Here is a 20,407-nt window from a genome sequence, read left to right as displayed (position 1 = left end):
CTGATCAGGCAAATGGAACTAGTGAAGATAACAACTTTGTCCCATAAAATTTATCTAGGAAAAATGTTAAAGTATTATACTAATACAATGGTAAACATCTTTCAAATTACATACATAATAATCCTTCACTACTCACTTTCATATTTCAGGCAAAGTTTTTCAAAATCCTAATCCCCTAACAGGTGGTTTACTTATTTCAAAATAATATTTAATAAGACAAAGGTCCCATACAACCATATACTTTATATAATTTCTTACATACCCATCTGTGATGCTTTTTGAAAAATATATTCATACATTTCCACTTACTGAAGAAGACTCCACAGGTCTTAATGTAACTCCATAATGATTCATTACAAATTAATGATTCCTCATTATTAATATCAACCTGTTTAGTAATATAGTCATGCTTTTAATGGCTATTAAGGCAGGCAAAGCAGTTTGTACCCCATTTAAATAGCTCCAAACCAGCAGGTCATTTTATGGTTTTATAAAGTTTTTCTTATAGGGACTAACAGCTATAAAATTTCATTACACTGAACAAAAAAATAACAGTATATTCTTACTCTCAGTTTCTGCAACTGCTAATTTTGCTGCTTCTTAAAGTACTGCGAATCAGAAAATCAGAGAAACTTTTCTAGAATAAATAGGCTTGACTAAGGGTGAAGCACAAGGGATGTGGTACCCAGTTTTATTATGACTGCTGTTCATGTAACTCGGGAGCATTCAATTTTGCTTGTATTAACCAACTTTCAGTACTTAACTTTCTTAATCAGTCAAGTATTCAGAGAAACTAAATGCAAGCAGCACTGTCCTCTCCAACAACAGTAACTCAGGTATGTGAAAAGTGCAATACTATGAGAATTCTGATAAATAAGAGAGGATTTACGAGAGAGATGTATTTTTCATATACAGACTTGTATTTACATTTCTTGAATGCAAGCTAGGTCCTATCCACTTTTGTATATCTCTGAGAACCTAATGCTATAGCTTGTATGTATATAGTTAGCAATCAATGATTATCTGCTTCTTGAAATAACCATAGGAGTTAGAGAAAAGGAACCTTTGGCATTTTCATCAAATGCACCAATGGCTTCCAGTGACAATGAGAGCAACCATGTGGGCATATCTCCCTATCAGAGAACAGAATGGGGAAGATGGGTATAATGACAATGTAACCGGATTGAGCAAACACAGGAGGAGCTCAGGGCTGGGGAAGATAGTGTTCAGAGAGGCCCTGTCCCTTTACTGTCCCTGGGCCATCAAGTATTATCACAGTATATCCAGGACTAACTTTTCATTATAGGGGACTGGAATGCAAAAGTAGGAAGTCAAGAAATACCTGGAGTAATAGGCAAATTTGGCCTTGGAGGACAGAATGAAGCAGGACAAAGGCTAATAGCGTTTTGCCAAGAGAATGCACTGCTCATAGCAAACACCCTCTTCCAACAACACAAGAGAAGACTCTACACATGGACATCACCAGGTGGTCAATACTGAAATCACATTGATTATATTCTTTGCAGCCAAAGATGGAAAGGCTCTATACGATCAGCAAAAACAAGACCAGGAGCTGACTGTGGCTCACATCATGAACTTCTTATTGCCAAATTCAGACTTAAATTGAAGAAAGTGGAGAAAACCACTAGACCATTCAGGTATGACCTAAATCAAATCCCTTACGATTATACAGTGAGAAATAGATTCAAGGGATTATATCTGATAATCAGAGTGCCTGAAGAACTATGGATGGAGGTTCGTGACATTGTACAGGAGGCCCCTAGGGATCAAGATGATCCCCAAGAAATAGAAGTGCAAAAAAGGCAAAATGGTTGTTTGAGGAGGCCTTACAAATAGCTGTGAAGAGAAGAGAAGTGAAAGGCAAAGGAGAAAAGGAAAGATATACCCATTTGAATACAGAGTTCCAAAGAATAGCAAGGAGAGATAAGAAAGCCTACTTCAGAGATCAATGCAAAGAAATAGAGGAAAACAATAGAATAGGAAGGACTAGAGATTTCTTCAAGAAAATTAGAGATATCAAGGGAACATTTCAGGCAAAGATGGGCACAATAAAGGACAAAAATGGTATGGACCTAACAGAAGCAGAAAATATTAAGAAGAGGTGTAAGAATACACAGAAGAACTATGCAAAAAAGATCTTCACGACCCAGATAATCACGATGGTGTGATCACTTACCTACAGCCAAACATCCTGGAATGTGAAGTCAAGTGGGCCTTAGAAAGCATCACTACGAACAAAGCTAGTGGAGGTGATGGAATTCCAGTTGAGCTATTTCAAATCCTGAAAGATGATGCTGTGAAAGTGCTGCACTCAATATGCCAGCAAATTTGGAAAACTCAGCAGTGGCCACAGGACTGGAAAAGGTCAGTTTTCATTCCAATCCCAAAGAAAGGCAATGCCAAAGAATGCTCAAACTACTGCACAATTGCACTCAGCTCACACACTAGCAAAGTAATGTTCAAAATTCTCCAAGCCAGGCATCAACAGTACATGAACTGTGAACTTCCAGATGTTCAAGGTGGATTTAGAAAAGGTAGAGGAACAAGAGATCAAATTGCCAACATCCATTGGATCATTGAAAAAGCAAGAGAGTTCCAGAAAAACATCTACTTCTGCTTTATGGACTATGCCAAAGCCTTTGACTGTGTGGATCACAATAAACTGTGGAAAATTCTTCAAGAGATGGGAATACCAGACCATCTGACCTGCATCTTGAGAAACCTATATGCAGGTCAGGAAGCAACAGTTAGAACTGGACATGGAACAACATACTGGTTTCAAATCGGAAAAGGAGTACATCAAGGCTGTATATTGTCACCCTGCTTATTTAACTTACATGCAGAGTACATCATGAGAAACGTTGGGATGGATGAAGCACAAGCTGGAATCAAGATTGCCAGGAGAAGTATCAATAACCTCAGGTATCATAACCGTAACACCATGGTTATGGCAGAAAGTGAAGGAGAATTAAAGAGCCTCTTGATGAAAGTGAAAGAGGAGAGTGAAAAGCTGTCTTAAAACTCAACATTCAGAAAACTAAGATCATGGCATCTGGTCCCAACACTTTATGGCAAATAGTTGGGGAAACAGTGGAAATGGTGAGACTTTTTTGGGGGGCTCCAAAATCACTGTAGATGGTGACTGCAGCCATGAAATTAAAAGACCCTTGCTCCTTGGAAGAAAGTTATGACAAACCTAGACAGTATATTAAAAAGCAGAGACATTACTTTACTGACAGAGGTCTGTCTATTCAAAGCTATGGTTTTTCCAGTAGTCATGTATGTATGTGAAAATTGGACTATAAAGAAAGCTGAGTGCTGAAGAATTGATGCTTTTGAACTGTGGTGCTGGAGAAGACTCTTGAGAGTCCCTTGGACTGCAAGGAGATCCAACCAGTCCATCCTAAAGGAAATTAGTCCTGAATATTCATTGGAAGGACTGATGCTAAAGCTTAAACTCCAATACTCTGGCCACCTGATGGGAAGAGCTGACTCATTGGAAAAGACCCTGATGCTGGGAAGGCAGGAGGAGAAGGGGATGACAGAGGATGAGATGGTTGGATGGCATCACCAACTCAACGGACATGAGTTTGAGTAAACTCCTGGAGTTGGTGATGGACAGGGAGGCCTGGCGTGCTGCAGTCCATGGGGTCGCAAAGAGTCAGACATGACTGAGCGACTGAACTGAACTGAACTGATGAGGACTAGCAGACCATTCCTTGGGTATCTCCTCTCAGGGTTCCTGTTCTGAGGAATCCAATCATCTAGCCTCACTTCTATATCTTTACCTCTTACCATGTCAGACTACTAGATCCAAATATACCATGGCATGACAATATTTAGGTTTACACAACTGGTATATGTAATTTACTTACAAAGTCCCAAAATTTGAGTGGCAGGAAAGCTATCTCTTGTTCTAGAATTACCTGTACTAACCAAACCCTGCTGCCTTTCCTAATTTGAGTACAAAGTTCTCAAAGGCCAGAAGAAAATAATTTGACAATTTATTGCTTATCAATACATTATGAATTGATGTTTGGCAAGTTACTACTAATATTTACAGGAAAAACTACTAATATTTACAGGAAAACTTTGGGAGCCAGAAGAAATACGTAACAGTTTCATCAACTTTCATAAATTAACATGACCCCCTAAAACTTTCCTGCATCAGAAGAGGCAGTGAAGTCAAGAGAGAACATGGAGTCGGGGTTAGAAGATCTGGATATTAGATCCTGATCTACCACTGACTAGTTGTGCTACATTAACTAAGTTATAAGTTTCCTTCTCTATCAAATGGAAGAAATAATCTACCTTAGAAGGTTGTTGTGTACATGATACCACAGCTGTAGGTAAGATGCTGTCCAAATATTCACTGATCTCATCAATTTCCATATAGAAATCAATTTTGTTGTAGTTTACTCGTTATGGACTATATAGCCCGTCAGGCTCCTCAGTCCATGGGATTTCCAAGGCAAGAATACTGGGGTGGGTTGCCATTTCCTTCTCCAAGGGGATCTTTCCAATCCAGGGATCAAACATGTGTCTACTGTGTAGAAGGCAGATTATTTTTTTAATCGCTGAGCTACCAGGGAAGCCATCTACAGACCTAGTCAAATCAAGTTTCAGAAACCTATGAACAAATAATCATGGTGACCACACAATGCTCTGTACCATTTCATTGGAGCTATTTGTAAGTAGCCATTAGAGATTACAGCAGAGATGGTCAGCCATTATCAAAAGAAGAACTGATGGTGAAAGTAGTAAGTCCTAGACATGGAAAGGAGAAATTCCAGAAACAACATGAGAAGATATAGTTATTAATGCTGCTAATATCATCCTAAACATGTATAAATAGAAAATAACTCAATAGCCACCTAATACCTACTGTGAAATTTGTTTACTCATAAAGCTCTGTTTGGCCAGTAGATTCCAGTAGAACTGTTAATTGTCACAACTGTCAGTCACTAGTGTATCAGAGCTTCATAGCTGGGCATTTTTTCAAAAAAGAAACCCATCCCGAATTAGATGGCATCTTCTAACACAGTCTTTATTTTCTTGGCAAAATGTTTAGAGGAAATATAAAACACAAATAGAAAAGTGCATTAAGAAGAAGTATAAAGCTCAATACATTTTTATGAAGTTAATCCATCCATATAATGACTTCTAATCAATAGGATAGCACTGTCTGCATTCCAGAAGCCTCCATCATTCACTCGGCCCACTGCTTTCCTTGCCCCAAATTTACCATTGTCCTGACTTGGATTTCTTTGATTCCTCTAACCTGTTTTTGAACTGATAGAAACTCTTGTGTATAGTTTTTTGGCTCAATACTATATCTGTGAGATTCATCCATGTTGTGGTATTTAGCAAGAGGCTTTTCTTTGTTATTGCATTACAGTATTCCAGTAAGTAGCCATACCATAAATTATCTATTGTTTATAGACATTGGGTTGCTTCCAGTTATGCTATAAACATTCTAGTTCATGCCTTTTGGTGAATATATGTACATAGTTTCATTGGGTTTATAATTATGGGTGGAACTGCTGATAACAGGATATTTATTTACATGATCGTCTTTAACAGATACTGCCAAAGAGTTTCCCAAGTAGTTGTGTCAGTCTGCACTCCTACCAGCAATGCGTGAGAATTCTACTTCCTCCATTCTTACTGCACTCGGTATGGCAATGTTTTTGAAGCCATTTTGCTAGTGTTATCTCAATTTGTCGTTGTTCAGTCACTAAGTCACGTCTGATTCTTTGTGATCCCATGGACCGCAGCACTCCATGCTCCTGTCCTCCACTATCTCCCAGAGTTTGCTCAGATTCATGTCCATTGAGTTGGTGATGCTATATAACCATCTCAGTATCTCAATATGGTATTCTATATTTCCCTTAAGACTAATGATGCCGAACATCTTTTCTTATGTGTACTGGAAGAGCTTGTTTTCATAACTTCCTATTCAAGTCTTTTGCCCATTTTTAAATTGGGTTGTCTGTCTTTTATTACTAGTTTGTAGAAGTTCTAGATCTATTCTGGACACATATCTTTTGTTCAAATTATGTAGTACAAATCTCACTCTAGGGTTTGCTTTTTTATTCCCTCTTAAGGTGTCTTTTGGTGAACAGAAGATCTTAATGAAGCTCAAAGTTATCCATCTTTTCTTTCATTACTGGGCATTTTATGTCTTGTTTGAAAAGTCTTTGCCTAAGCCATGAAGATATTCTCCTACAAAAGCCTTATTTTGAAATTCCAGTTGGATATCTAGTTGATCCAGCACCCACTACTGAAAGGATCATCCTTCACTTATGGCCCTCCAAGGGCACTTTTGTCATAAATCACCTGTTGTCTGTTTTTGACCCTCTATTCTGCTTCGCTGATTTATCTTTAATCTGAAAAACTGTGCTGACCTCCTTCTGGTGGTATTTGTACTTTCAATAGTCATTGATAAAGCAACTATTTAATGAACCAAAATACTATGAATTCAGTAATGTTTATAGATCATATTATAGTGTATTGTTATTATAACTTCCATCTGCATTGACGGAGTCCATTTATGTATGAGACATAATTATTCAGATTTATGAACCCTGCAAAAACTCAGAAATTCTTAGCCTTGCAAATGTTGCTTTAGAAGTAATTTTTAAAAGCTTTTACTCACAAATCTTTGCCCTAATATAACTTCTCACCATTAACGTACATCTATCGCCAATACCAAATGTAAAAAGAAACATGTATGTGTATATGTATGTATACATGTATCTGTACTTACTTTTAAAAACAACCTTGGCTTCTTATAGAGATCTTTGAAAAATCTTAGGAGCAGCCATCAGTTTCACAGCTGAAAGCAATGATTTAGCTTACCTAAAGGTCATCTTTTGTGCCGTAACTAGGATTTCAGTTAATCAATCAATAAATCAATTGAGCAACACAAGAAATAAAATGCCTCAGTTAATGAAGTCTCCAGGAATAAAGCTCTTTTTAATGAAGCAAGACAAAGGGGGGAAAAAAGGATAAAGAAAACTAAAGATATGAACCATGGGGGTCAGTTTTGGTATATGCCTTATGGATTTATCAGAATGTTTCTAAAGTTATGCATGCAAACAGCTGATCAAGTACCCTGTTTCATGACTTTTATTTGTAGTCACAAGGAAAATGCGTCTGATCTTAGAACTGTGAAAGATCCTTTTGACATTTCCAACCTTGCCTCCTCCACCTTTCATTATCTTGACATGGGAGCTACTTACTTCCAAACCAGTGTTTCTCAAAGTGTGGTCCAGAAACAACTTCATGAGCATCACCCTGGAGTGCCTGTTAAAGCTGGCAATTCTCAAGCCCCAGCCCAGATCCAGAGAATCAGAATCTGTGTGGAGGGACCTGGGAGTTTCCATTTTAAAACAAAGTCCGCAGGCAATTTTACACACCCGGATTTGAGAATCACTGTTTCTGGTCCTATTGTAGGTTTTTCTCATTTCCTGAAAACCACTGGGGATCTCTTCTACAACTTAGTGCCTACTCTGCCTGACCACAGGTCTGCTTTAAAGGAATCTTCCCTTTTCATGCTTCAATTTCTTTTTTGACTTGAGAATAGATGGAGAGAAGTACTTTATGCTGAAGAGAATTAGGAGTTGCTTTGTAAAGAAGATGGCAGTTAAGCTATTAAATAGTAATATCTGGATAGTTGGAAATGGATGAAAAGACATTCCCAATAGAGAAAAGTGAAGGAATAAGAATGCCCTCATCATGTAAGGGTGACAAGGACCCATTGAGCTGAATTATTTCTAGTTATATAGTATGCATGCATGAGTGCTAAGTTGCTTCAGTCATGTTGACTCTTTGCAACCCCATGGACTGTAGCCCACCAGGCTCCCCTGTCCATGGGATTCTCCAGGCAAGAATACTGGAGGAGGTCGCCATACCCTTCTTCAGGGGATATTCTCAACCTAGGGATTGAACCCATGTCTCTTATGTCTCCTGCATTGGCAGGCAGGTTCTTTACCATTAGTGCCACCTGGGAAGCCCAGTACAGAGAAACATATAAATGTTGACATGTGTACTATGCATATGATACATTTAGGTAGATCATGAGATTATATATATGTATAGATTCTTTTAAAAGTTTATAGTGTTTTCTATAGGGTATTATTATTGCATGGATATAAAAAATTCAAACTCCAGGTCAACATGTATCCATTTTCCCCCTTCGCTATTCACCTAAAATTATCACATTGTTAATCAGCTATACACCAATACAAAATAAAAGGCCTAAAAAAAAGAGGAAGAAATCAATGGATATTAAAAAAAACAAATAAATCCCAGGTCTGAAACCTGGAAACAAACAGAGCAAGAGCAGATGTAACATCCATAAGTACTAAAGTATTTTGGCTCTATATTAGATTCTTTACTACTTGAGCTTCAATTCACCATTTCTCTGAAATATATTTTCCTTCTTATGAAACCAAAACTAGTAGACATTGAGATATTTGCCCTAAGTCACACAGCCACTGTAAGGGCAGGAGTGAGGGAGGTATGGAGGAAAGGAGGAGACTTGCTTTTAATTTATTTTGTATAGTTCCTTCTTCTCTCTCACAAATGGCCAGAATTAAAGTTTTTCATTGTAACTGGCAGGTTTTGGAAGGAGGAATTGCTGACTCTTTTCCTTTCTTCCTCAGAACTTGAAGTTTGATGATTTCTCATGCTCTGTTAGCTTGACTATGTCATATGTAGAAACGCTGAGGAAAATGAGGCTCAGAAAGGGACAGCAAGCGGTCCAACATGAGCCTGTCTGTATAACCAGATGTTCCCCTCATAGAGCAGTTCTGAGGCATATTTCTGACTCCCACAGCCAACAGCTTAGAGTTGGGATCCTCTCAAGGACATATGGGCTCTGGCCTACAGGCTTTGGATTTTTGTCAAAGGGAAAAATGCATCTATGATGCTGTTGGCCTTCAGAATTCTGTCTAAAAAGCCAGCACTGTAGAGGGCAAACCATATGAAAATTGCCAACATTTGACCCTGTGTGACTTATGGAAAGAGGTGATTTCATAACCTGATGGAAGCATTCCAGATGCGTTCTAAGGAATTTTCTAGTTGGCTTCTGGCTCTGCTTTCTAGGCGATAATACAACTATTTGTTACAAAATTTCTTGCATTTTTAAAAAGCTTTAGTATACAAAACAGTGACAACATTATTACATTGATAAATGCTCAAAGCAATTTTTACCTAGCATCTTATTTTATTTTCACAATCCTGTACACCAAAGACACATACAAAAATCTCATTCTTTTTCAACTCTTAAAACTCCATGATGAATTTCTTAGGTTAAGCCATTTGTTCAACCAAACCCTCCCAGGTGAGTGAGGATGGCAGGGAAGCAGCAGTATGACTTCCTTCCGGTGCTAACAACCGGAAGCCACTATCCTGTGAATAAGCCCATTTAGGTCTCCAACGCCAGCTGCAAGTAGGAAATTAAAGTAAATGGGAAGCCAGACTCTGCTGCAGTTCCAGTGTGGGTTCCGGATCCAAGAGACACTCATCCATTAACCAAACAGCAGCACTTTCAAACCCAGCGGGAACCCGTGACTCCCTGCTGAGAAACAGAAATTAACTTTTCCAGCAGATAATTAATCTTCAGATGGTTGTCATATTCAGAAAAGCTTTTCCAGAGAGGTGGTGGGAGGAGTGGGAGGGAAGCTCCCGATAACAGAGCTACATCTGAAAAAGAAAGCGTATCAGGGAGCCTGGTGGCACTGAAGATTGATGTAGGAAGTCTTGCTACCTTTGGCACACGTGCTTGAAAACTAGCAGTAGCTGGGGTGCCTTTGACCTTTAAGAGCAGCAGGGGTAGGGGAGAGGACTACACAAACAATGAGTGTAGATTTAACTCAACTGAAAAGGATCAATGAGACAAGTGAAATAAGGTCTTTGAGAAACAAACTGGTGCCACTGGGTGGGGTCTGGCCAGGTTTTGGGAGGCAGAAGAGTCCAGGACCCAGAGGATGATAAAGATGGCAGCAGACCAAACCTGCTGGAGTGGATGGCTGTCACAAAACAAGCACCTGGAATTTACAACGCATGCGGGGACTGGACAGCAAGCTGCAACAAGATGCCACTTGCTATTCAGAGAAGATGAAGCATGAGAGATGCCTGAGATGGTGACACTATTTTGACTAACTTGAAAATAATTGAATATTACAGGGCTTGAAAAGTGCATGGGGTAAAAGTTTAGGGAAACTCCCTGTTTGTGAACTGAGAAGAACACCACCCATTTCAGAAGCCACATTTCTTGAGCACCTGCACAACATCAAGTCCCTACCCTCAAGGAGTTTCCAAAATGTGTGATTCCAAAAGGCACTCAGAACGTCTTTACTGGACCCAGCTGGCAAATAAATGATGCCTGTTTAGTCTCAAGGTATTAGAGAGGACAATCGTCCAGGTAGATCAAGTGGAGGTGTTATTTTTAAAGTGTTCTATTTCCCTACTGCATTTCTGGCTTTTGATAAGAACTGATCAAGCAAGGAACGTGAATCAAGAGGTGTTAAGAAGCCTGGCGATGCAGAATAGAAGCAACATTGTGTATTTCACCAAAAGCTACATTAATTGGTCACTGCCCTACCATGCAAATGTTTGATTAATTTTATAAACATGAGCGGTACTTATGAGGTACAACAACATAAAATGTGTGTATGCTCAGTCGTGTCTGACTCTTGAGACCCCATGGACTGTAGCCCACCAGGCTCATCTGGCCGTGGAATTTTCCAGGCAAGAATACTGAAGTGGGTTGCCATTTCCTACTCCTGGGGATCTTCTGGATCTAGGGATCAAATCTGCATCTCATGTGTCTCCTGCATTGGCAGATGGATTCTTTACCACTGAGCCACCTGGGAAACCCTTATAGAAGGTATAGCAGATGATAAAAATCATGCATTTATTCATTCAACAGACTTGTTCCAAGCTACTACATGTTAGATACTCCACTAGGAGATGTATATGCAGTAAGAAGACAACTCTATATACAAGGAATTCACAGACTTGTGGGTGACAGAGAAGTAAACAAGCCATTACAAAAAGGTGGTGTCACACTGCTGGTAAATGGCAGTGTCAAGAATATGCCTGAGTAGTGTGCTCTGGGTGCTCAACTGACACGATGCTCTCAGAACTCCAAGTCACTACATCATCTCACTTACAACTGTACCAGTAACTTGATTCTGTACAGAACTAACATACTTAATGTACTTTTATATGCCTTACTCATTTAATCCACATACTAATGCTATAAGGGGCTTCCCTGGTGACTCAGCTGGTAAAGAATCTGCCTGCAATGTAGGAGACCTGGGTTCAATCCCTGGGTTGGAAAGGTACCTTGGAGAAGGGAACCTACTCTAGTATTCTGGTCTGGAGAATTTCATGGACCGTATAGTCCACGGGGTCACAGAGAGACAGACAGGACTGAGATACTAGGAAAGGAGAAAAATGCTATAAGAGTCAAGACAGTATTATTTCCAATTGATAGGTCAGGAAACAAAGGCTTAAGGTAACTTCCTGTGAAAGGCCATATAGCTAGTGAGCGGCAGGTCTGAGATCCGACTCCATGTCTAATTTCAAAGGCCATGCTTTTGTAACTATATGGGCCAGGTTTCTCAGAAATCAAAATTCATGTAGGGTTTCACTTTACCAAGTGCTTTTGCATGTTCCAGATCATTCCATTTTCCAGACAACACTGTAAGGTAAACATCTCAGATGACTGAAGCTCATAGATGTTAAGAGAGAGCATCCATTTACACAGCTAATAAGTGATCAAACTAAAGGCTTACAAGAAGGTGCTAGATTCTAAATTGATGTTTTCCACTAAGGAAAGGTATGACCAACCTAGATAGCATATTAAAAAGCAGAGACATTACTTTGCCAACAAAGGTCCGTCTAATCAAGGCTATGGTTTTTCCAGTAGTCATGTATGGATGTGAGAGTTGGACTGTGAAGAAAGCTGAGCACCGAAGAATTGATGCTTTTGAACTGTGGTGTTGGAGAAGACTCTTGAGAGTCCCTTGGACTGCAAGGAGATCCAACCAGTCCATCCTAAAGGAGATCAGTCCTGGGTGTTCATGGGAAGGACTGATGTTGAAGCTGAAACTTCAATACTTTGGCCACCTCATGTGAAGAGGTGACTCACTAGAAAAGACCCTGATGCTGGGAAGGATTGGGGGCAGAAGGAGAAGGGGACAACAGAGGATGAGATGGTTGGATGGCATCAACTGACTCGATGGACATGAGTTTGGGTAAACTCCAGGAGTTGGTGATGGACAGGGAGGCCTGGCATGCTGCGATTCATGGGGTGGCAAAGAGTCGGACACGACTGAGCAACTGAACTGAACTAGAGCCTACACATGTGATAACTGTTTGTCAGCACTGTTGAATGTGAAGAGAAATGTCCTGACTGGCACACAAAACACAGGAAGTTGACTTAATGCCTACTGTGCTGTCACTAATTGCTTCCACTCTCTCCTCAAAGAAAAAGGTATATACACTCAGCTTTTCAGAATCCTTCATCACTCTACACCATGTTGAGTACTATTACATCACCACTTGGGCACTTGGTGCAGAGAAAATGAACTTGGAGATCTGAAGGATAAAATGTGAATCCCAGGGTCCAGACACAAAGGCCCTATCTCCTGTGCTGGTATCTTGAGAACTGAGAAAACAGTCAGTCATGCTTGCCTGGTAAGTCAAAGACACACACGTGGGTGTTCTTAAGTTTTCTTTTCATATCTTACTAGACAGAAGAAATCTTCCAGGGTACCTGCTGTACTACAGAGGAGGAGGTAAAATTCACAGGTGAAACTAAGTTGATATTCTGCTTTAGGTTATTAGATTATTTCAGAAAGGCTTGAGAGGGGTTGAGAGAGGAATAGAAAGTAGTAGAATGACTCTACTAAGCATCTGAGAAAAGTTGAGCATGAGAAGCAACTGTCCACTTCTCTTGGCTGGTAAAAGAAGCTGATTTAGTACTACCTTGGGAATAGGTGGGCTGAGGAGGAGGGAGAAGGGCACTTCCAAGGCCATCATCAGCTATGGGGCGACCCTGTGTTATTTCCTTCCTTCAAATGAGCTGCAGCTCCAATACTTGGCCACCTGATGCGAAGAGCTAATTCATTAGAAAAGACCCTAATGCTCGGAAAGACTGAAGGCAGGAGGAGAAGGAGACGAAAGGGGGTGAGATGGTTGGATGGCATTACTGACTCAATGGACATGAGTTTGAGCTAGCTCCTGGAGACGGTGAAGGACAGAGAAGCCTGGGGTGCTGCAGTCCATGGGGTCACAAAGAGTCAGACGCGACCAAGCGACTGAACAACAATTAAGAGTCAGACGCGACCAAGCGGCTGAACAACAATTAAGAGTCACAAGTGGGGATGATGTACTGCACAAGTCTCTAGCTGATGGTAGATCAAAAGGCTTCTTTCTTCCTTTTTAATTAATGCCACCAGGTAAGGTTTTTTTTTTTTTTTAATTGGTTTCCAAGGAATAAAGGAAAAGGGTAGTCAGGAGGATACATCCAAAAAGAAGAAATGGCTGAGGGACTACTGGAAGGTAGGGTGGGGTGGGAGTGAAGAGGGCTCAAAAGTTTAATACACCTCAGGGTCCCATACAGTCTCTCAATTTTGCTGATGGCTGTGCTTGTGTTTTAAAAATAAAATATCTGCTGAGTGGATTAAAGGAGTGAATTGAATTCCCGAGGCTCTGATTCCCTTTCCCTTTGCCAGATTTTATCAGCAACGATCAGTAAGACTGTCAGATCTGATGTAAACTTTTTGCCTCTTGCACTCTCTCTTAGCTTTGGAGCATATAAAGTACAGGATTAATTTTTTTTTTTTTTTTCTTCTACAGTTGAGCCCAGGAGGAGAATGTGCTAGAAAAACACCTCATAACCAAAAAACCACTCTAGAAGGCGCATTTCTCTGTGAGGGGGGTGCTGTCCCTAGAGCCTTCGAAGGCACTTTACTCCATGAATCCCAAGGTCCCCACGTGCCCTGCTGTCTATCACTCAGCTCTACCCCGACTCACCCTGAGAAGCAGGAAGCAGGATGGCCAGTGTCTGGAGAGGGAGAGCCAGGTGTGAATTGACACGGCTGATGTGCCTTTGAATCCCATGGACGGAGGAGCCTGGCAGGCTACAGTCCACGGGGTCACAAAGAGTCGGACACGACTGAGCGACTTTCCTTTCCTTTCCTTTCCTTTCCCTGCAGTCCAATGGGACGGACCACTTCACACACACCCTCTCCTTGGAACACTGCCTCTCTGATGAGGCAGCTGCCTACCAGGTCCTGGTTAGGGCTGTTTTCTTCCGTGTGCATCACATCTTCTCAAAGGTTCAACACTCTTCCTCCATGCGGCAAATGTAAACTGGGTACCCACCAGGACCTGGGGACTGCCAGAACCTGCACGTGCGAACCTTTGTGCTCACAGACAAGTCAGAAAAAGGAGGCAGCTGGAGACTGAGTTCTCTCGGAGGAGGAGGAGCAAAGCCTGGGGTTGGGAAGAGGGTATAATTCACGCGCGCTGCTCAGCTAACATGACCTGACAGGTTCTTCTGAGGTTAAACCCTGTGAGAAGAGGTGGGAAATGTTAGAGCAGGATCTCTGTGCCCTTCCAAGATGAACACAAATATGAGTCCACGGAATGGGTTTAATACATGCATGTTGAACTGGACCAAATGGAATTGGGATGTCGGGGAGCAGGAGCAGATGTGAATGCTTTGCTGGGCCTCAGGTATTCCTAACCCCTCTGCTAAGCATCTTAGAGGTTTGGCAAAGAAAGATTTTCTTTCTCCATAAAAGAGAGGTGATGTCTATCAAAACAATCAAATCTTGACAAAAACGATAGTGAGAGAAAGAAGAGGATGGCAACAGACCCCAGCTAGCTACACGGAGCAGGTGTTCTGGCTGGTGACTAAGCACACGGCTATCTTTGGTGTCACACTAAAGGATGGCATTGTTCCCAACACCGTGATTGCCTAACTCACGGCCAAATTGCACTTTAACAGGCACTCGTGTACCTTAGGCTAGAATCATTTGCTGGATTCTGAACATCAGGAGAAAAAAAGACAGGTAATTGACTAAAACTAGTTTCTGGTTAACTTAACCCCCTCTCAGACCCCTCAGGCCTTTAAGGAGGACTTAAGAGCAGAGATACCAGATTGTCTTTTAATTTATTTGTTTGTTACATTTTGTGTTTTTAACAAATCATTGGTCCCTAGGTCAATATGAGAGTGCTCAAAAACTATAAATTTATTTTGTATGAATTCACTTTGGGCAGAGACTTTAAGCCACAACAGATGTTGCTATTCCCTTCTCTTAGAAAGAATGCTTTTGTCAAAGAAGACTCCATTAAGAGTTTTGCTTGCTCCCTAATCTCCATTTCAAAAACCAGAGTCAGAAAATGCTAGGGAGTTTTGGTTTGTTTTTAATGAGAGAGAATGTATTTCAGTAAGAATTGATTAAATTTCAATCTTTTGAGTTATGAACATTTAGAAAAGGAAATGTTATCTAAGAGTTATCCTGCATTCACTAAGGTACTGTATAAATTTTCTTTTCTTATAGGATTAGTAGACTCAGTGATCTATGTTTTCAATTATCTGAAGGGCTATCCTTATGGTAAAAATCTGGGGTGGAAGCGAGTTCGTGGAGTCTATTATGAGCAGGCGGTTGAAAAGCTATACTGAGAAAGGACTACTTAGTGGATTATTTTCAACCTAAAAGGCTAAAAGACTATGGTCCTTGGCAACAACCTGTGCGATAATTTTACTGATAAATTTTAGTAAAGGCATATAAGATTTATTTATTAAATTTAAGAAAAACAGAAACCTGAGACTGCTGTTATTACCACTGATGACCAAGTCAGAATCCAACATTTTCCTATAAGCAGGAAATCAAATCTATGCAATTTAAGAGCAACAAATATTTTTCACTTAAGATTCTAAATTATTGGCTTTATCATTAGCATAAGAAAAAACAAAGACCTAAGGATTTTAATTTATCAAAAACCAATGGGAATTAGAAATCTGATCAGATTCGTAGAGAAAATAACAGCAACAACCAAAAATTGTGGGCTGGATTAGAAGCAGTAGAATGTCCAATCAAATGCAGATCACTGTGCTATCAATGTACCATCAATGGAAATAGAATTAACTGGAATTACCCTTTATAAGTTCATGTTACTCTTCCATTCTCTTCCTAAACTCCCCAACATGGTCTTCCTTCCCACTGACAATACTACCCATGATGTTTCCTCCTTGGGGTTCCTCTACATCATTCAAGAACAGCTGAAACATCACTTCTCTAGGGTCCTTCCCATACCACTGACCTAAAACAAGTCACCTCCTTCCCAAATACTTCCTATTATAATAGACATTCCTATCTTATTGACTTTATAACATTTTTGACTACCAATCATCTTCCCTCATTTACTTACTGGTTTTTCCACTAACAGTCTTGCCTTATTGCCTCCTATATTCCCAGTGTCTGAAAGTGCCTGAAATAGAAGAGTGACTCCAGAAGCATTTGTTGACTAAAAAGTTAAACGCTTGGGCTTGGCAGACCATAGCAGACTGTATTTAATTTCTAGGTATCTTATTTGGAGAGTACCCAGAGGAGAATGATCAAGATGGTAAGAATTCTAGAAAAGAGGAGGAGTTGAATAAATTAGAATTGTTCAATTTAAAAAAGAGGAGGGTAAACAGGAGATATGACAGTTATCTTACAGGAAGGAAGGAAGTGTGTTTTGTCAATATTTCAGATGACAAAACTAGAAGTAATGGACAATTCATGGCAGATTTTTGATTCAACTATAAGTAGGGACTTTGTTTTAAAAACAAAAAAAGGAAAGGAGGCTAGACGTGGAATGGTGAGTTTCCTGCTAAGGTTGGCATTCCAGTGAAGCTGAATGGCTACCTGGCAGGGGCTGATGCAAAATGGATTCTGACATGGAGGAGGGAGTCAGGAGAGGTAGCCAAGATAACTTTTAAGGGGTCTCAATTCTCAACACTATATGATGCTGTAAGTCTGTTCATTTGTGAGTGTGATATTTCCCAATGAGTGCTCCTGGGAACATCAAGTCCTTGTGATAAAACTCTTATGAAAAAAATTCACTGGGAAATAGTATATACTGGATCCCACTCTGTAATGTGCTATTGTAAAAATACTATTTAATGTTAAAATAATTTTTCCCCAAGCCCATTTTACCTTGGAACCAGTTCTCACACAATGCCTATTAACATCTTGCAGAACTGGATCCCACAGAATACATTTTGAGAAATGTTAGCCTACACTATGTTGTTTTTGTTTAGTCACTAAGACATTTCTGACTCTTTGCATCCCCAAGGACTGTAGCCTGCAGGCTCTTCTGTCCATAAAGTTCTCCAGGCAAGAATACTGGAGTGGATTGCCATTTCCTTCTTCACAGGATCTTCCCAACCTAGGGATGGAACCCATGATTCCTGCATTGCAGGCAGGTTCTTTACCACTGAGCCACCAGGGAAACCAGGTCTACACTATGCTGCTGCTGCTGCTGCTAAGTCGCGTCAGTCGTGTCCGACTCTGTGCGGCCCCATAGACGACAGCCCACCAGCCTCCCCTGTCCCTGGGTTGCCATTTCCTTCTCCAGCGCACAAAAGTGAAAAGTGAAAGTGAAGTTGCTCAGTCGTGTCTGACTCTTAGCAACCCCATGGACTGCAGCCTACCAGGCTCCTCCGTCCACGGGAGTTTCCAGGCAAGAGTACTGGAGTGGGTTGCCGTCGCCTTCTCTGGGTCTACACTATAGGAGGGTATTATTTTCACCCTAGAATACCTTAAAGTGAACAGATAATAGAATTTCTGTTTGGTCAATGCCAAAACTTTAGGCTGAAAATGTTATGCAGCATACAGAGAAAATATAATTCTCTTCAATTTTGTAAAGAGAAGTAATGTACATATCACAGGAATTGGTAGTGTTCTGTTGGTTTAGAAGAACATAGATCAAAGAAACTGACATTCTACTGAAATATAGTTCCTAGACATATTTATATATTGAGTTATTTCTTTGAACACTATGACCATGAATAACTCACATATCCTTAGTTGCAAGATATTGAAAATATTAATATTTCACAAGCTAAAGTGCCTAGAGATGAACATTCATAGAAGTATTATATACTGTCAAAGTTGGTCAAAACCAAGAAAATAAAATGTGGCTTTTAGAAAAAGAAACCCTATCTTTTGTTTCATAGTGTATTAATTTGGTGAGAATGCAAACAACTGGAATAATTCATTCAATCAACAAGTACCTGAGTACCTACTATGTGCTAGGCATTAGTGATGTAATGGTCAGTAAATCAAGCTTTCAGGAAGCTCATTCTTTAGGGAAGAAGAAAGACAAATAAACTATTATAATACACGGTGCTAGGAATAGTGATGGGCTGGAGCTGATTTCTATTTGTTCATAAGAGTGAATTGTTTTCACCACTTTGGCAAATGAGTTCTTAAACCCAGATGTTATTAAAGACATAACTATTACTATTATCCATGTTCTTGAGGTCATTTATGTCCATTGATTCTTTATTGTGAAAATTCCATATAATCATGCTCATTTCTTTTCAGCACTGCATTCAGAAACAAGATATTAGTAGATTAAAATTGGTCAGGGTTAACTCCTGGGAATATATCCAGATAAAACTATAATTTGAAAAGATACAGGCACCCCAATCTTCATTACAGCACCATTTACAATAGCCAAGGTATGGAAGCAACCAAAATAACCACTGACGAATGAACAAAGAAGATGTAGCACATACACACAATGGAATACTATTCAGCCATAAAGAAGAATGAATTAATGCCATTTGCAACAACATGGATAGGCCTAGAGTTAATGAAGTAACTAACTGGAGTTAGTGAAGAAAGAGAAAGACAAATATCATATGGTATCACTTATATGTGGAAAAGAAAAACAGGTACAAATGAACTTATCTATGAAACAGGTACAGACTCACGGACATAGAGAAGAGACTTGTTGCAATGGGGAGCAGGTGTTTGAGAGGGATGAACTGGGAGTCTGGGGTTAGTAGATGTAAACCATTATATACAGAATGGCTAAACAACAAGGTCCTACTATATAGTACAGGGAACTAATTTCAATATCCTGTGATAAACCATAAGGGAAAAGAATATGAAAAAGAATGTATAACTGAATCACTTTGTTATACAGCAGAAATTAACATAAGATTGTAAATCAGCTATACTTCAGCTTTTAAAAAAAATGGCCAGGGTAGGGATTCTTAGCTTCTGAAAGGCTCTCCCACACCAAAAAAATATTTACTTTTCCCTAAACATATTTTCACTCAACAAACATGTGTTACACATCACATGCAAGACATTAAGGGGTCAAATGCCAGGCATACTTTTGAGGGTCAAATGCCAGGTATACTTTTGAGGACTGTCACCAGAGTTAGAAACTTCATGTTACAAAGAATATACCATTCTATCTAAGATACAATTATCTTCCACTATTAACCTTTATGAGACATATTTACAAGCTAGATTCATTAGTGTAAAAAAAAAAATACAGAAACTAGGAAAGTTTCAAAATGATGTTCCTTGAGTAGAGCAAATCCTTCTTGGCAAGTTACAATTTTCACAGGAGATTTCACATAAAAATTTCACATGAGATCTGGAGAAAACTCTAATTAGAATAGATACATGTGCCTCAATGTTCACAGCAGCACTACTTACAACAGCTAAGACATGGAAACAAGGTAAATGTCCATTGACAGATGAATGCAAAAAGAAGATGGGGTTTATACACACAACGGAATATTATTCAGCCGTAAAAATGAAATAATGCTATCTGTAGCAACATGGATGGAGCTAGAGATTATCATACTAAATTAAGTAAGTCAGAGAGAGAAAGAAATATCATATGATATCACTTATATGTGGAATCTAAAAAAAATGATACAAATGAACTTATTTACAAAACAGAAACAGACTGACAGACATAGAAAACACTTATGATTACCAAAGGGGAAATGGGTATGGAAGGATAAACTGGGAGTTTGGGATTAGCTGATATGAACTACTCTATATAAAATATATAAACAACAAACACATCCTGTATAGCACAGGGAATTATATTCAATGTCTTGTAGTAATCTATGACTGAAAAGAATCTGAAAATACGTACGTCTGAATCCCTTTGCTGTACACCAGAAATGAACATAACACTAAAAATCAACTACACTTCAGTAAAAAATTATTTTTTACATGAGAACACTTAGATGAGAGGGAGACCATCCATAATACTGATCATCCCACTGATGCCAGGGCTGATGTAAAAGCCACAAGAGACCATATTGGCATCCTCT

General features: G+C 39.6%; 1 protein-coding gene across 4 annotated transcripts in view; it reads right to left on the bottom strand.

The window, feature by feature from the left end:
• EXOC4 (exocyst complex component 4) overlaps positions 1-20,407 on the bottom strand; it is an 875,766-nt gene that overhangs the window by 187,943 nt on the left and 667,416 nt on the right. The window lies entirely within an intron of this gene.

This window comes from Giraffa tippelskirchi, chromosome 10, assembly GCF_054371585.1.
Source record: "Giraffa tippelskirchi isolate mGirTip1 chromosome 10, T2T-mGirTip1v1.2.pri, whole genome shotgun sequence".
Lineage (NCBI taxonomy): Eukaryota > Metazoa > Chordata > Mammalia > Artiodactyla > Giraffidae > Giraffa > Giraffa tippelskirchi.
Note: the sequence above shows the minus strand (reverse complement) of the source record. Positions and strands in the feature narration are given on the sequence as shown.